This window comes from Mus caroli, chromosome 6 (assembly GCF_900094665.2).
Source record: "Mus caroli chromosome 6, CAROLI_EIJ_v1.1, whole genome shotgun sequence".
NCBI lineage: Eukaryota > Metazoa > Chordata > Mammalia > Rodentia > Muridae > Mus > Mus caroli.
This window is the reverse complement of record NC_034575.1, coordinates 132,872,702-132,885,731: the sequence shown is the minus strand read 5'-3', so window position 1 is coordinate 132,885,731 and position 13,030 is coordinate 132,872,702. Positions and strand designations below refer to the sequence as shown.

At 45.2% G+C, this 13,030-nt stretch overlaps 1 protein-coding gene across 7 annotated transcripts in view; it reads left to right on the top strand.

Moving 5' to 3' along the window:
• The first annotated feature begins 8,210 nt into the window (after window positions 1-8,210).
• Gpr19 (G protein-coupled receptor 19) overlaps window positions 8,211-13,030 on the top strand; it is a 29,041-nt gene continuing 24,221 nt past the window's right edge. For 5 of the 7 annotated variants that reach the window (XM_021164991.2, XM_021164988.2, XM_021164986.2 and 2 more), the window contains exons 1-2: window positions 8,211-8,997; window positions 9,621-9,670. The gene's annotated coding sequence lies outside the window, so the exon portion shown is untranslated. The other 2 variants (XM_029478875.1, XM_021164989.2) reach the window with 2 other exon arrangements.

Here is a 13,030-nt window from a genome sequence, read left to right as displayed (position 1 = left end):
GTTGTGAGCCACCATGTGGTTGCTGGGATTTGAACTCTGGACCTTCGGAAGAGCAGTCGGGTGCTCTTACCCACTGAGCCATCTCACCAGCCCCCCAACTTATTTCTTGGTCATGATGTTTGTGCAGGAATAGAAATCCTGACTAAGACATGCCCTAGGTTTCTAATTTACTATTCTTATTTATGTATGATCCTTACAACTAGGTGGTTGTGGCACATGCCTTTGATTCTAGCCCCTGGGAAGCACAGTTGGGCAGATTTCTGAGTATGAGACCAGTTTGGTCTACATTGTGAGTTTTAGGACAGCCATGGGTACACAGAGAAGCCCTGTCTTGAAAAGAACAGAACAACCCCCAAATTAAAAACAAACAAAAAACCCCACAACAAAAACAAAGCAAAACCTAGAACATGTGACCCTCGTAACATTCCATAGAACAGTTTTTCATGTTCTAAGAACAAGGCAGTATGACTAACATGCTTGTGACACCCATGAACATGTTATGCGCACATTATCTGTGGTAACAAGTGAGAGAGTTCCTTTCCTAACTCTCACAGACCTCGTCAGAGGCAGAGCCAGATTATGCTGCAAGCACTCTCCATCCTCACAGTCAGAGGCAGGTCAGATTTGACAGTTACCTCTCCATCTCTGAGACTCGAACGCAATCAACCTAACCCATCTGACACAGAACATGGACAGCTGATCAAAGGCAAATTCACTCTCTCCTTGTGTATGTTAGTTACCTACAACGTGTCAGGCGTTATGTTGGGTGTTGCAATCATAGACACAAGCTCCACGGACAGCTCAGATGCACCATATGAAACCCTGAACAATGGGGCCAGGGGAATGGCTCAGCTGCTAAAGGCTCTTACCATCAGGCTTGACGAGCTGAGTTCAGTCCCTGAGATCCACATGGTGGAAGAGAACCAACTGCTGAAGGCTGTCCTCTGAATGCTTGTGGGTGTAGTAGTTTGATCAAACATAGCAGAGAGAGAGAGAGAGAGAGAGAGAGGGAGGCTGGAGAGATGAGATGGCTCAGTGGTCCTGAGTTCAAATCCGAGCAAACCACATGGTGTCTCACAACCATCTGTAATGAGATCTGATACCCTCTTCTGGAGTGTCTGAAGACAGCCACAGTGTAGTTACATATAATAAATAAATAACTTTTTTTTTTTGGTTTTTCGAGACAGGGTTTCTCTGTATAGCCCTGGCTGTCCTGGCACTCACTTTGTAGACCAGGCTGGCCTCGAACTCAGAAATCCACCTGCCTCTGCCTCCCAAGTGCTGGGATTAAAGGTGTGTGCCACCACCGCCCGGCATAAATAAATCTAAAAAAAAAAAGCCAAGAGAGAGAGAAGTCCAAAATTTGTCTTGCCTACAAGATGTGGAGGGATAAAGATGGAGCAGGACAGAGGGAACAGCCGACCAGTGACCCATCCCATGTGAGAGAGCCAACCGCTGACCCTATTAATGATCCTGTGCTATTGCAGACAGGAACCTAGTTTAACTGTCTCCTTAGAGGCTTCATCCAGCAGGGCATGAAGGCAGATGCAGAGACCCACGGATAAACATTAGGTGGAGCTCCAGGAGTCTTGGGGGGGGGGGTGGATAGAAATGAGCAGTCCTAGGGCTCAAGAATACCATAAGGCCTACGGAGTCAACTCATCTGGGACCATGGGGCTCACAGAGCCTGGTCCACCAACCAGGGAGCACCAGGACGTGGACCTAGACCCCTACACATTTGTAGCAAGTGTTCAGCTTGGCCTTCATATGGGTCCCCTAACAAGTGGTGGGGAGGGGCTGTCTCCATCCCTGTTCCCTGCCATTGGGTCACCTTCCCCTTACCTCCACTGCCTAGTTGGGCCTCAGTGGGAGAGGATATGCCTAGGACTAGATATCCCAGGATGGGGGGGGGGACTCAATGGGGGCTCCCCTTCTCTGAGGACAAGGGGAGGGGCAGTGGGGGTAGGAACTTGTAAGTGTGGGACTGGGAGGAGAGGAGGGAGGGGGGCTGTGATCCGAATGTAAAATAACTAACAAAAAAATTAATTGTTGGGGGAAAAAAGTTAGAGAAAATTTAGAGTTCCCAATAAACATAGTTCTCATGACCTAAGTGGTAGATTCTCTTTGGCATTCAAATTTTTCTGACAGAACTTTTCTACCCACATACAGTTTATCAGTCATGGTGAGGCTTGTGTCAGTATACTGTTTAACCAAGTGAAAACACAAGGGCAGGATTAACTCATAGCTCCTCAGTGCCTTGATCACTGGTATGTGGAATGGCCTAACAAGATGGCCAGGATTCATAATGACCAAGTTCAGTGTAATTATTGTTTGAATGCCCATGTGATAGGATTTTAATGTGATACAATGTTTTAGAGTTGCTATATATCTCTTAATGACTTCTTTTCTTCATTTTTCTTTTATTTTCCTTGCAGACAGTGTCTTAATATATAACACAGTTTGGCCTGCAACTCTCCGTAAATATCCAAAGTTGGCCTCTAACTTGAGATCCTCCTGTTTTAGCTTTCCAGATACTGGGCATGCTGGTGTGTCTTAAGAGAGAGGAGGCACTGAGGAAAGGGAAAGGGAGATAAAGAAAACAAGTCTCAAAATATGAGTGAGTCATCACACGGCCTGATGGGATGGCTCAGTGGCTAAGAGCACTTGCTATTCTCGAACAGGACCCGGGTTCATTTTCTAGCACCCACATGGTAGCTTACAACTGTCTATAACTTCAGTCTGGAGGAATCTCGGCTGGCCTCCAAGGACATCAGGCACACATGTATCATGCATGCACAAACATACACACACAGTCCATGTGGGCAAAACCCCAGACACATAAAATAAAAACAAATAAGCCTTTAAAAACATGCATGAGTCATCACTGCTTGGACCCAGATTTACCACAGGTCCTTATTTACCATGGATGGAGTCATAACTGCTTAAAATAAAACATGAGAACCCCCATGTGCCTACTCTAACATTCAGTTTGACTTTTTAACACTACTCATTCTGAGAGCTCTGTCAGACTCTTTGATAGGATGTGGAGAAGTAAGCTCTTAGGGCAAGAGTCTGTCTTAATGGAACAGCACTGTAAAACATCCTTGGTTCACCTGGCCCAGTAATCCCAGGACTGAAGAAGCTGGGGCAGGAGGATCACCACAAGTTCTAGGCTGGTTAGGTTGCACAGTGTGTTCCAGGATAGCCGGGGGTGTGGGGGCATGGAGGGTGGGGTACAGAGTGTAACCCCACAGGGGGTGGGGACAAAAAGAGACAAGACAGCATTGGGTTCCCCAGCACCAAAACAGTAAAAAACCTTTATTCATTTCACAACACTGAGTTCTGTGGTGAGCCTGCATGGTGGAAATGAAGGTGTGAAACCACTTTCTCCTGCGTGCACCGGAGTGCAGACCGATCGAGAAAGCACTACCTAGCCAGACACTCTGCACACCCACATGACCCCAGCTACTGTTCAGGCCAAGGAAAGGCTGCAAGTTCAAGGCAGGGCTGGTTAACTTTGGGAGAGTTTATCTAAAGAAACCAAACAGACCAGCTGGGCAGGCACACGCCTTTAGTGCCAGCACCTGGGACACAGAGGCAGGGGGATGTCTGAGTCTGAGGCCAGCCTAGAGTACAAAGAGAGTTCCAGGACAGAAAAACCCTGTCTCTGGAGGAGGAGATGTCTCTGGAGATGGAGGGGGAGGAGGAGGAGGAAGAGGAGGAACATTTACCTATGTAATCCCTATGTAATCCTATGACTAGGAATGCTGAAGCAGGAGGAGCACTGAAAGTTTGAGACCAGCCTGGGCTACATAGTGAGCTTAATTCTAGCCTGGGCTGTGTAGTAAGACTTTGTCTTAAGACAAAATAAGGTCAGGGAAGTACTTGTGTACTTGTACAGCATATGCAAGGCACACACACACACACACACACACACACACACACATGCACCCTGCCCCTCCCCGCCCCTCCCCTCCCCATCCCTCCTTCTCAATTTTTTAAAGCAAACTCTGGATCCAGTTTTAAACCTTGAGGAAGCTGCATTGGTTTGCGTTAGTGTTTTTGTCTATATAGAGATTGAGCCTAGAACCCTGTACAGTCTAGGCACTCTACCTCAGGGCCATTTTCCCAGTCCTGGTTTTGCATTTTATGTTGACTCAGTGTTTCACAAAGTTGCTCAGACTGGTCTTGAACTCCTTCTGTGGCCCAGGCAGGCTTTGAACAGCAATCCTCCAGTCTCCAGAACCTGTTTGGGTCTGCCAGCCTGTGATACTAGGTCTGGATGAAGCTACACTGTTTTTGTTTTCTTGAGAAATAGGCAGACATCTCTATTCTTGGCCTAAAACTGCTGTCCATTGCAACAAGTGCCCTTAAGGGTGTGTAAGTTCAAAGAGCAGCACCTGTTTCAGGACTAAAGGCTCCAAGGTGGCAATGTCTAATAGAAATAAGACACACAAACAATTTGCTTCTTAATAGCCACTTTTTAAAAAACAAAGTAAAAGTAAAAAGAAACACATGAAATGTCATTGTAGCATGTAGTGAATATAAAATGTATCAGTTGTTGCTCTTGCTGAGACAAGGTCTCAGTATGTAACCCTGGCTGGCCTGGAACTAGCTATCTAGATAGACCTGTCTGGCCTCAAATTTACAGCCCCCCCCCCCGCCCCCACTGGCTTCTGCCTCACGGGTCCCAGGATTACAGATGACTCACCATACCCAGCTTCAAGACTTTCATATTTCCTTTTTCATTGTGATTTCTTGAAATCTAGTATACTCTATGTTTACAGTCCATCTTAATTTAGACCGGCACAGTTCACTGCTCTACAGCAGCATGCTGTTCAACAACAAGAGCTATTTTTCTAACGCAGCAGGCAGGTAGCCTTGAAAGGCTATGACAGTAAGACCCAATGCTACTTGAGATGCCGTTGTGTACTTCTCACCAGCACACTATTTTAAAGGTTCCTAGGGAAAGTTTAAATGGCCTACACCTAACGCTAAACTTGTTATTTAGAGAGGCACTTATTTGTGACAGGGCCTCACACAATCCAACCTGACCTTGAGCTGATCTTCCTGCCTCCACCTCCGAACTGCTGGGACAACAGGTGTGCGCCACTACTATGATCAGCTTCCTAGGTGACTTTACAGAATGTATTTTCTGTGTACCTACTTGTAGTTCAATCTATGAGTTCAATATATGATGGAGCTCTGGGCAATAAAATACAAAGGGGTGTCTGTTAAGTCATAGCGGGAAGAAACTGTCCTTAGGAGAGTGACTTCAAGAGGAATGCGGTAAGCTGCCCACACTCCTTACCCTTACAGATGTTAAAGATTAAGTAGCACAGGCTGGCTCCTGTCTCAGCCTCTTGAGTGCTAGGATTATAGGCATATGTCACCCTGCCCAGATGTCTCTTTCCTTCTGTTTGGAACATTTCATATTGAGAAAACGTTTAGGGGGCGTGGCAACTGCCTTGGGATAATGACAAAAGATTTTTAACACAGTAAGATAACAGAAGGGTTCTTTTCTTATCAGAGGTGTACATTTATGAAGCCAACCATGCAAACAAAGGGCAAAGGGAGGCAGGGACAGAGTTCCCTCTCAGAAGTGGCCAGCAAGGTCCTCAGTCAGCAAGGTCCTTAGCAGGCTCTGCCTAAATAGTAAAAACCCAAACCTACCCTTCTTCCTGCTGCTGCTTCTCTTGTGGAAGGCTCTGTCCATCATTACTTCTTCTTCTTTTAAATTTATTTATTTATTTATTTAGAGAGAAGGGTCTACGTAGTCTTAGCTGTGCATATGTAGACCAGGCTGGTTTCACACTCACTGAGCTAGCTCTTCCTGCCTCTGCCTCCGGAGTGCTGAGATTAAAGGTGTATGCGTCACCACACCCAGCTCACGTCATTCCTTCTTAAAGCATAACAAGGGCCTGTATGACCGAAAGCACAGAACTCAAAGTGGCAGCAAGGATTTTAAAAAGAAAAAAAAGTTGCCCACCCTGCCCCCACCAGAAATACCAAGAACTTGTGTGTATTTTGTCAGTACGTAGACACAAATGACAGCAGACTTTTTAGTACTTTATGAGGTCATGGCAATCACAGGCAAATTTGCCTAAAAAGTTGGCTGCAAAAATGACACTGTCAGTTTCTTCAGTTACTGATTGTACAGTCTTTGCTAGGTACATTTTCTGAGTTACACAGGAGACTAAGTGGGTGACCATTACCCTGGTTTGATTCTCCACCAAAGGATTCCTTTTCAATGAAGAAAGACATTTTGTTTGATCACTTACCAGGCCTACACTAATTTTTATCACATGTAGGCAAGTTAGAAACTCAAGGCTTCACTTTCTTTTAAATCCAAATGTCTTACATTTAGTGTTTGAGTGTAAAGACACTACAGCCCACATGTAGAGGCCAGAGGACAATCTTTAAGAGTAGGTTGTCCCCTTCCACTGTGTTCATCCAGGGGATCAAATTCAGGTCATCTGCGCTTGCTGGCAAATGCATATACTCACTGAGAAGTTGTGAGAGCCCAGCAACCTTTTGTCTTTTTGTGTTTTCTGTTGTTATCCATTGCCAGGTTGTTTGAGACAATGTTTTGCTGTACTCCTTAGGCTGGCTTTGAACACCTGAAACTCCTAAGCCTCCCAGAAACTAGCTTTGAAGATGCAGGTCAGACTTTTATCTCTTGAAGAAAAAAAAAATTGTTTGCTGTGTGCATTTACATGCATCACATGTGGTTCCCACGCTGGCCAGGAAAGGGTATTGGATCCCCTGGAGCTGGAGTTCTCAGAGTTTATGAGCTGCCATGTGGGCAGTAGGAATTGGACTCTAGTTGTCTTCAAGAGCAGCAACTGCTTTTCATCACTGAGCCATCTCTGCAGCCCTGAAGGACTCTTCATCTAACTCCCATACAGACTTTCCATTAGAGCCATATTATAATGTTCAATGCAATCCTTTAGGATGGCTATGGTGGTGGACCTCTGTAGTCCCAGCTCTTGGGAGAATGAGACAGGAGGATTCCAAATTTGAAGCCATTCTCCATTACATAGCAAGACCCTCTCTCAAAAAACAACCAACCACTACAATCTGTAGTGATAGCTTCTTTGATGACAGCTGTCAGACTTAACAAAGGAAGCCCTTTTTGAGTTAGTATAGTCATAAATATGGACAAGAAATTCATTCACCCTCTCTGTATTGTCTCTCTTATGAAGGAAATGCCAGGTCAATATAGGTGTGGAAAACTGGTTATCATTCTACCTCAAGTAAGCTATTGTTCTTATCTATAACAGAGAACCTGTTTCTTTATTTAAAACAGCGTTTCATGTAGCCCAGGCTGGTCTATGACTATGTAGGTGGGGATGACCCTGAACTTCTGATCCTGCCTCTATAGGTCTACCAACAAGTCCCATTTTATTCAGTTCTGCATAAATCCATGGCTTTTAGGCAAGGAGCCTACCAACTGATCTACAAACCCCATTTTTTTCCTTCAATGTACCACCATACCCAGATTGTATAGAAAAAAATTGTTCAAAATATGCTAAACTTTACTATCATATTGAACATAAAAAAAAAAAAAAATCCGAGGTGAGATGATAGCTTCTCTTGAGACGAATTTTGGAAGCATGAAAAGTCTTCAAGGTCTGGCCTCTTCTGTTCACATACATACATTTCCCCCTTCTTACTAATTAAAATCTCACTTTTCTGGTAGAAAAATGTTACAGATCTAGACTTCAATCTCACCAGTCAAAAAATAACTAGGGTCTAATAAAATTGCCAAATAAATTCCATTGTTTTTTAAAACTAGAAAAATGTCCAGGCTTTGCTAAGTTACCAGTTATTAATGATTTTTTTTTGAGCGTACTGGAATGTATCAATAGAAATTTCTTCAAAAATCAGTTTGCCTCTACTTGCAAATGGATAACCATATCTAAAATAATCTATGCTTATCAGATAGTATTTTATGAGCACTGTCTGAGTCTATTTGGAGCAGACTTTGAAGGGACATTCAGACTCTTATGAACTAACTGGCTTCTGCTTTAAAGGGCTACTGCTTCTAGTGTCAGCTCTTTCTAGTTTCAAAATTTGCATGGCCGCCTTTCTGAGTCCCCTTCAAGAAAGCAGTCTTAGCCCAGGCAGGAATTGCTCGAACTCGGGCGGCCTTAGGGTCAGGCTTATTTGCATCTTTGCTAAACAAAGTCCATCCTTTTAGGCGTCAGCGCCGCCGGTCTTCGCTCTCACGCTCCGAGGCTCACTTCAGCGACGGTGGCGTGCACAGAGCACCTGGGTCATCTGTGCTCACGATCCTGCCGCGACACCGACTTCTGGGCGTTGTGGTTCTCCTTTCAGGGCTCCGAGATTTCTACTGCACACTCCGCGGCTCGCTCGCTAGTCCCGGGACTAGCAGGCGCGGTTTTCCCGGAGAAATCCACGTCAGCCGCGCAGGCGCAGGCGGGGGATCTGGGCGGAGGGAAGGGGCCTGCGCTCGGCCCGCGGTAAACAAGCACTGCGCAGGCGCCGTGCGCCAAGGTGATTTTTTTTTTTTTTTTTGGTCTTTTGTTTTGCATAGCATCGTAAAAAGGGGGAACGCCAAAGCAAACCCTAGCATCTTAAGACGATCGACGGTGTGGCTTCTGCTACTCTCACTGTCTCTGAGGCACCGGCTGCGCGACCATGGCAGCCATAACTCTTCCACGGAGCTGCCGGCCTTGAGCTCTTTCTCTCACTGTCTACACTGAGGCTGAGAGGAAAAGACAGAGAAAAAAGAAAGAAAGAAAGAAGATTTAAAGGAGAGGTGGTGGGCGGTCCCCACAACGCCACCGAAAAGACCTCAGCGCCGCTCTTTTCCCCAGACAACGCGAGATCCTGTGCCAGGCCGGGACTCCGCCCCCGCCCCGCCCGTGGCTGTGTGCGCATGCGCTGGGCTTTTTGGCGCGCAAACCGTTCAGAACTTCCTGCTTGGTCACAGGTGGCCCCGTCGGCCCCCGAGGGATGTCAGTCAGTCAGGTCGGAGCCGGGGATTCACGCCCACTGCGGCACGTCCTTAGGGATTTTTCGGTCGAGATTCTACTTGACTGTAACTCGCCCCCCCATTCTTCTGTTCTATGGGTCATGAGGTCTCCGCGAATCTAAAGTCAGAGTGGGAAGAGAGCCCATCGCGGTTTTTAAAAGATGTTGCGATTTCGTTGTGTGGCACGCGAGCTAACTGCGAGCGGCATAAAAGGATAAATCTGGGGAACGAACGGGACTTTCTCTCTCTCTCTCTCGAAGATTCTGTGAGGCTGTGAATGTGGACCGGGCTAACACAGTGGGATGAAGATAAGAAGTTTTAAAAGTGGAAGGAGCCAATGAAGGCTTGAGAGATGAGGCTAGGAGGAATTAGAGCAGTAGAGGAAGTTTAGCTTAAATATTTACGCATATTTATAAGCAAGTAGGCAGCAGTGCCGCATATTTAGTCTACGATAGCGAAGTAAAATGGGGATGTCTTTGAGTGCAACAAACATTGCACTCAAACAAAAGTTGTCGCAGGCAAGAGCTGAGGTTGGGGCGGGGTAAAACAGATAATCTGGAGTCTTAGAATGTTGCAAGTGTGGACCGGTCTGACTGATTTGGCCTCTTTTCTCTCTCAGGGGACGTGGAACACCTGCACAAACTGGATTTTTGCCCTATAACGACTCAGGTACCATCCGGCAACTGAAGTGTCCTCTTTCCAATAGAATGCCTGGCCTCTCCCACCAACTTCACGGTTCAGCCAGAATGAAATTTGGCTAACAAGTCACTCAGATGAGTCACTGTCTCATTACAAGATTATGGATTTCTAATCTATAGTCTTCCAGTTGTGTAGATCTTAGAATCCACTCTAATATTGGGAGCAGTGCTATATAGTACTGACAGTATTGTCATTTTTACTGTCCCTGGTGATTGTTTGGAGGACCTTGCACAAGTCCCGAAATGCATTATGCTCAAGTCCCCTGCGTAATGAGGTATACTATTTGCCTATGACCCTTGTACATCTTTCTGTAAAGTTTAAACAATCTCTAGGTTATTTGTGATATGTACATCGATGTAAATGCTATGTAAATAGCTCCTATATTGTATAGGGAGTAATGGCAAGAAAAGCATTCAGTACAGATGCAAATTTTTCTTCTCTATTTTTATATCTGCTTTTGGCTGAATCTGAGGATGTGAAACCCATGGATGTGGGGAGTTGACTCTTTTCTCTCTCTCTCTCTGCCTGTGTGAAAGAGTTACCTCACTGTATTGATCAGATATGCCTAAATGGACTAAAAAAATCTAGTCTCTTATCTCAACTTTCTGAATAGCTGACACTCCCAAGTGTGTGTTGGGTACAGTTCTGGATATATTTTGATCCTTTGTGTGCTTTATAAAGAAAATGCAGGAAGATTGACGGGATATATAATTTGACTAGTCCTAACAACAGAGTAGCCGATAGGTAAGCAATGTAGCTTCCTTTGTAAGAAAACAAATGGAAGGTCTTAGGATTCAGGCTGGCAGTGATGGAGAAGGATCTAATTATTAATGTTTAGAGGAAAGCCCTGGGAAAACAGGTATAGGAGCATACACCTATAGCCCTAGCTACCCAGGGATGAGCCTGGGGAGGGGATGGAGAGAGGAAGGAATGAGGGAAGACAGAACCAGACCCTCTCAGAAAGTTCTCTGTAAAGCACTGTATTTTGGCTGATTGTATTCTGTTGTGTGGGCTGTTTGTGCTGAATCCACAGGAAAATGAAGGGGAAACATGGGTACAATATAATAGGATTTCTGGGTTGACATCTAAATATTTGGTTTGGGGGATTGGGGTCATCTGTCGTCTAAGTGTAATGTCATAGGTACTGTTTAGAATTGGGGATCAGAGCCCTGAGGTGTGACCTTTGGGTCTGCCGGTTACACCTTATGACATCTCATTTCTTCATTTATAAGTAAGGATTACAGTAAAAGGAGAATAAGGATGAGGGTATCTTTTTAACAATGACTTCATTTTACCTTGGTGGTATTCTTGCCTGCATCATATGTTTGTGCACCACTTGTGTTCTTGGTGCTCTGAGAGGCCAGAAGAGGACGTGGAATCTCCTGAGTTACTGATGGCGGTGAACCTTCCTGTGGGTGCTAGGACAGAATTCAGCCTCTTGGGCTTGCTTTCTGGAGCAGAGAGCACCTTTACCTGTTGAGCCATCTCTTTGGCCCATCAGGTTTTTTTATTTGTTTCCTTGTTTTTTTGAGACAGGGTCTCTCTTAAGTAGACCAGGCTGACCAAGAACTCAAAGAGTCACAGAGATTTTCTTGTCAGCACACAGACCTACATCTGTGTCATCTCTGCAGCTCTAGACAATATCTTTCAGTGGGTCCCCTTTTGTAGGGAATCACGCATACATGTGAACGAGTCCTTGTGGGACAGGCAGGAATGCATGAGACATTGGTCTCTGTCCTAGTTGTTCTGTCTTTAAACTTTAATTATTATTGATGTGTCTGTGCTGAAATTTAAAGGTGTGCACTACCATGCCCACCCTCCATCAGTCTTTTTAAGCTACTACTACTACTATTACTACTATTGCTACAGTTGAGAACTCCTGCTTAAAGAGTTTCTGAAGAAAATGAGAAGAAGCTAGAGCTAAGGCTTAAGCCCCTCTGCTCTGCACAGTTATCTATTTGAAGGGATTCTGAGGAATAAAGCAATGGCTTGAGATGAGCTGACGAGTCGGGCACAGTGACAGATTCTGGAGGGGAAGTGCTGAAATAAGCATACTAACTTGGGAGCAGTTAGTGTCGTCATTACTGTGGATGCCAGGAACACACTGAATTGGCTGTATGGCAGACTTTGAACCTCCCAAACTGGCCCTTTGATCTAGCTCAGGTAACAAAAAGATGTCTTGGTTTCTTTGCCACCTGGAGCTGTTCCGCTCCTCTGACTGGGGAAGGCATGATTAAAGTGTTTGCACATGGGTGGTCTCTTCTGGGAGGGCAGGTGGGAATGCCTTTTTTTTTTTTTCTTTTCTTTTTTAAAGCAGGCATTGATTATGAAGGCTTCCCGAAGCCTGTCAAAGGTATGAGATTCATCTGACCACACTGATGGTTTTGTTGTTACTGACATATGGGAAAAGTAGGGCTTAAGCCTACTTTCATAGTCTTTCAATGAAAACAACATCATTTGGGGGTGGGGAATGTCTGGGAGAGAAATTTCTCTTTTTTTTCTTCTCTTGTGTGATTTTGGACACAAGATCCCATGTATCCTAGGCTAGCCTCCGAGCAGCTGTCTCACCTGCCTTCACGCCCTAAGTGTTAGAATCATAGATATGTGCTGTCACACAAAGTTTGTCATGTTCTGGAGATCAAACCTAGTGTTTAGTACATACATCCTACCTAGGTAGGTAGGTGGGTACTGTTCAAAGCAAGCTACATACCCCAGCCCCAGGAACTTTACCTTCTTAGACACAAACTGTTTGATAGTACCACAACTCTGAATTGTAATCACAGTTGAAAACACCATTGTTGGACACTATGACCGAAATGTAGTAGGTATGGCCAAGAACATCTTTTGCCACGGATTGCATTCTTAAAAACTTTTTAATTATGTGTTTGTGTGTGCGTGTCTGTGTATGTCTCTGTGCATGTGAGTGCAGGCACCCTCAAAGGTCACAGGTGTTGGGTTCCCCTGGGTTTGGAATGACAGGCCCTTGTGAGCCGCCTGGTTTGGGTGTTAAGAACTAAACTCCGTTCCTCTGGAAGAGCAGCAAGTGATCCTAACCTGTGTCATCTCTGCAGCTCTAGACACTGTCTTTCAGTGGGTCCCGTTTTGTAGGGAACCAAGCATACATGTGAAAGATTGTCCTTGTGGGACAGGCAGGGATGCATGAGACCTTGGTCTCTGTCTTAGGTTGTTCTGTCTTTAAACTTGAATTATTATTGATGTGTCTCTGTGTGTGTGTGTTGCGGGGGAGAATCAGGACAACTGTCTGGAGTCACTTTTCTCCTTCCCCTTTGTGTAGGTTTCAGAGATCCAACTCAGGTTGTCAGGCTTTCG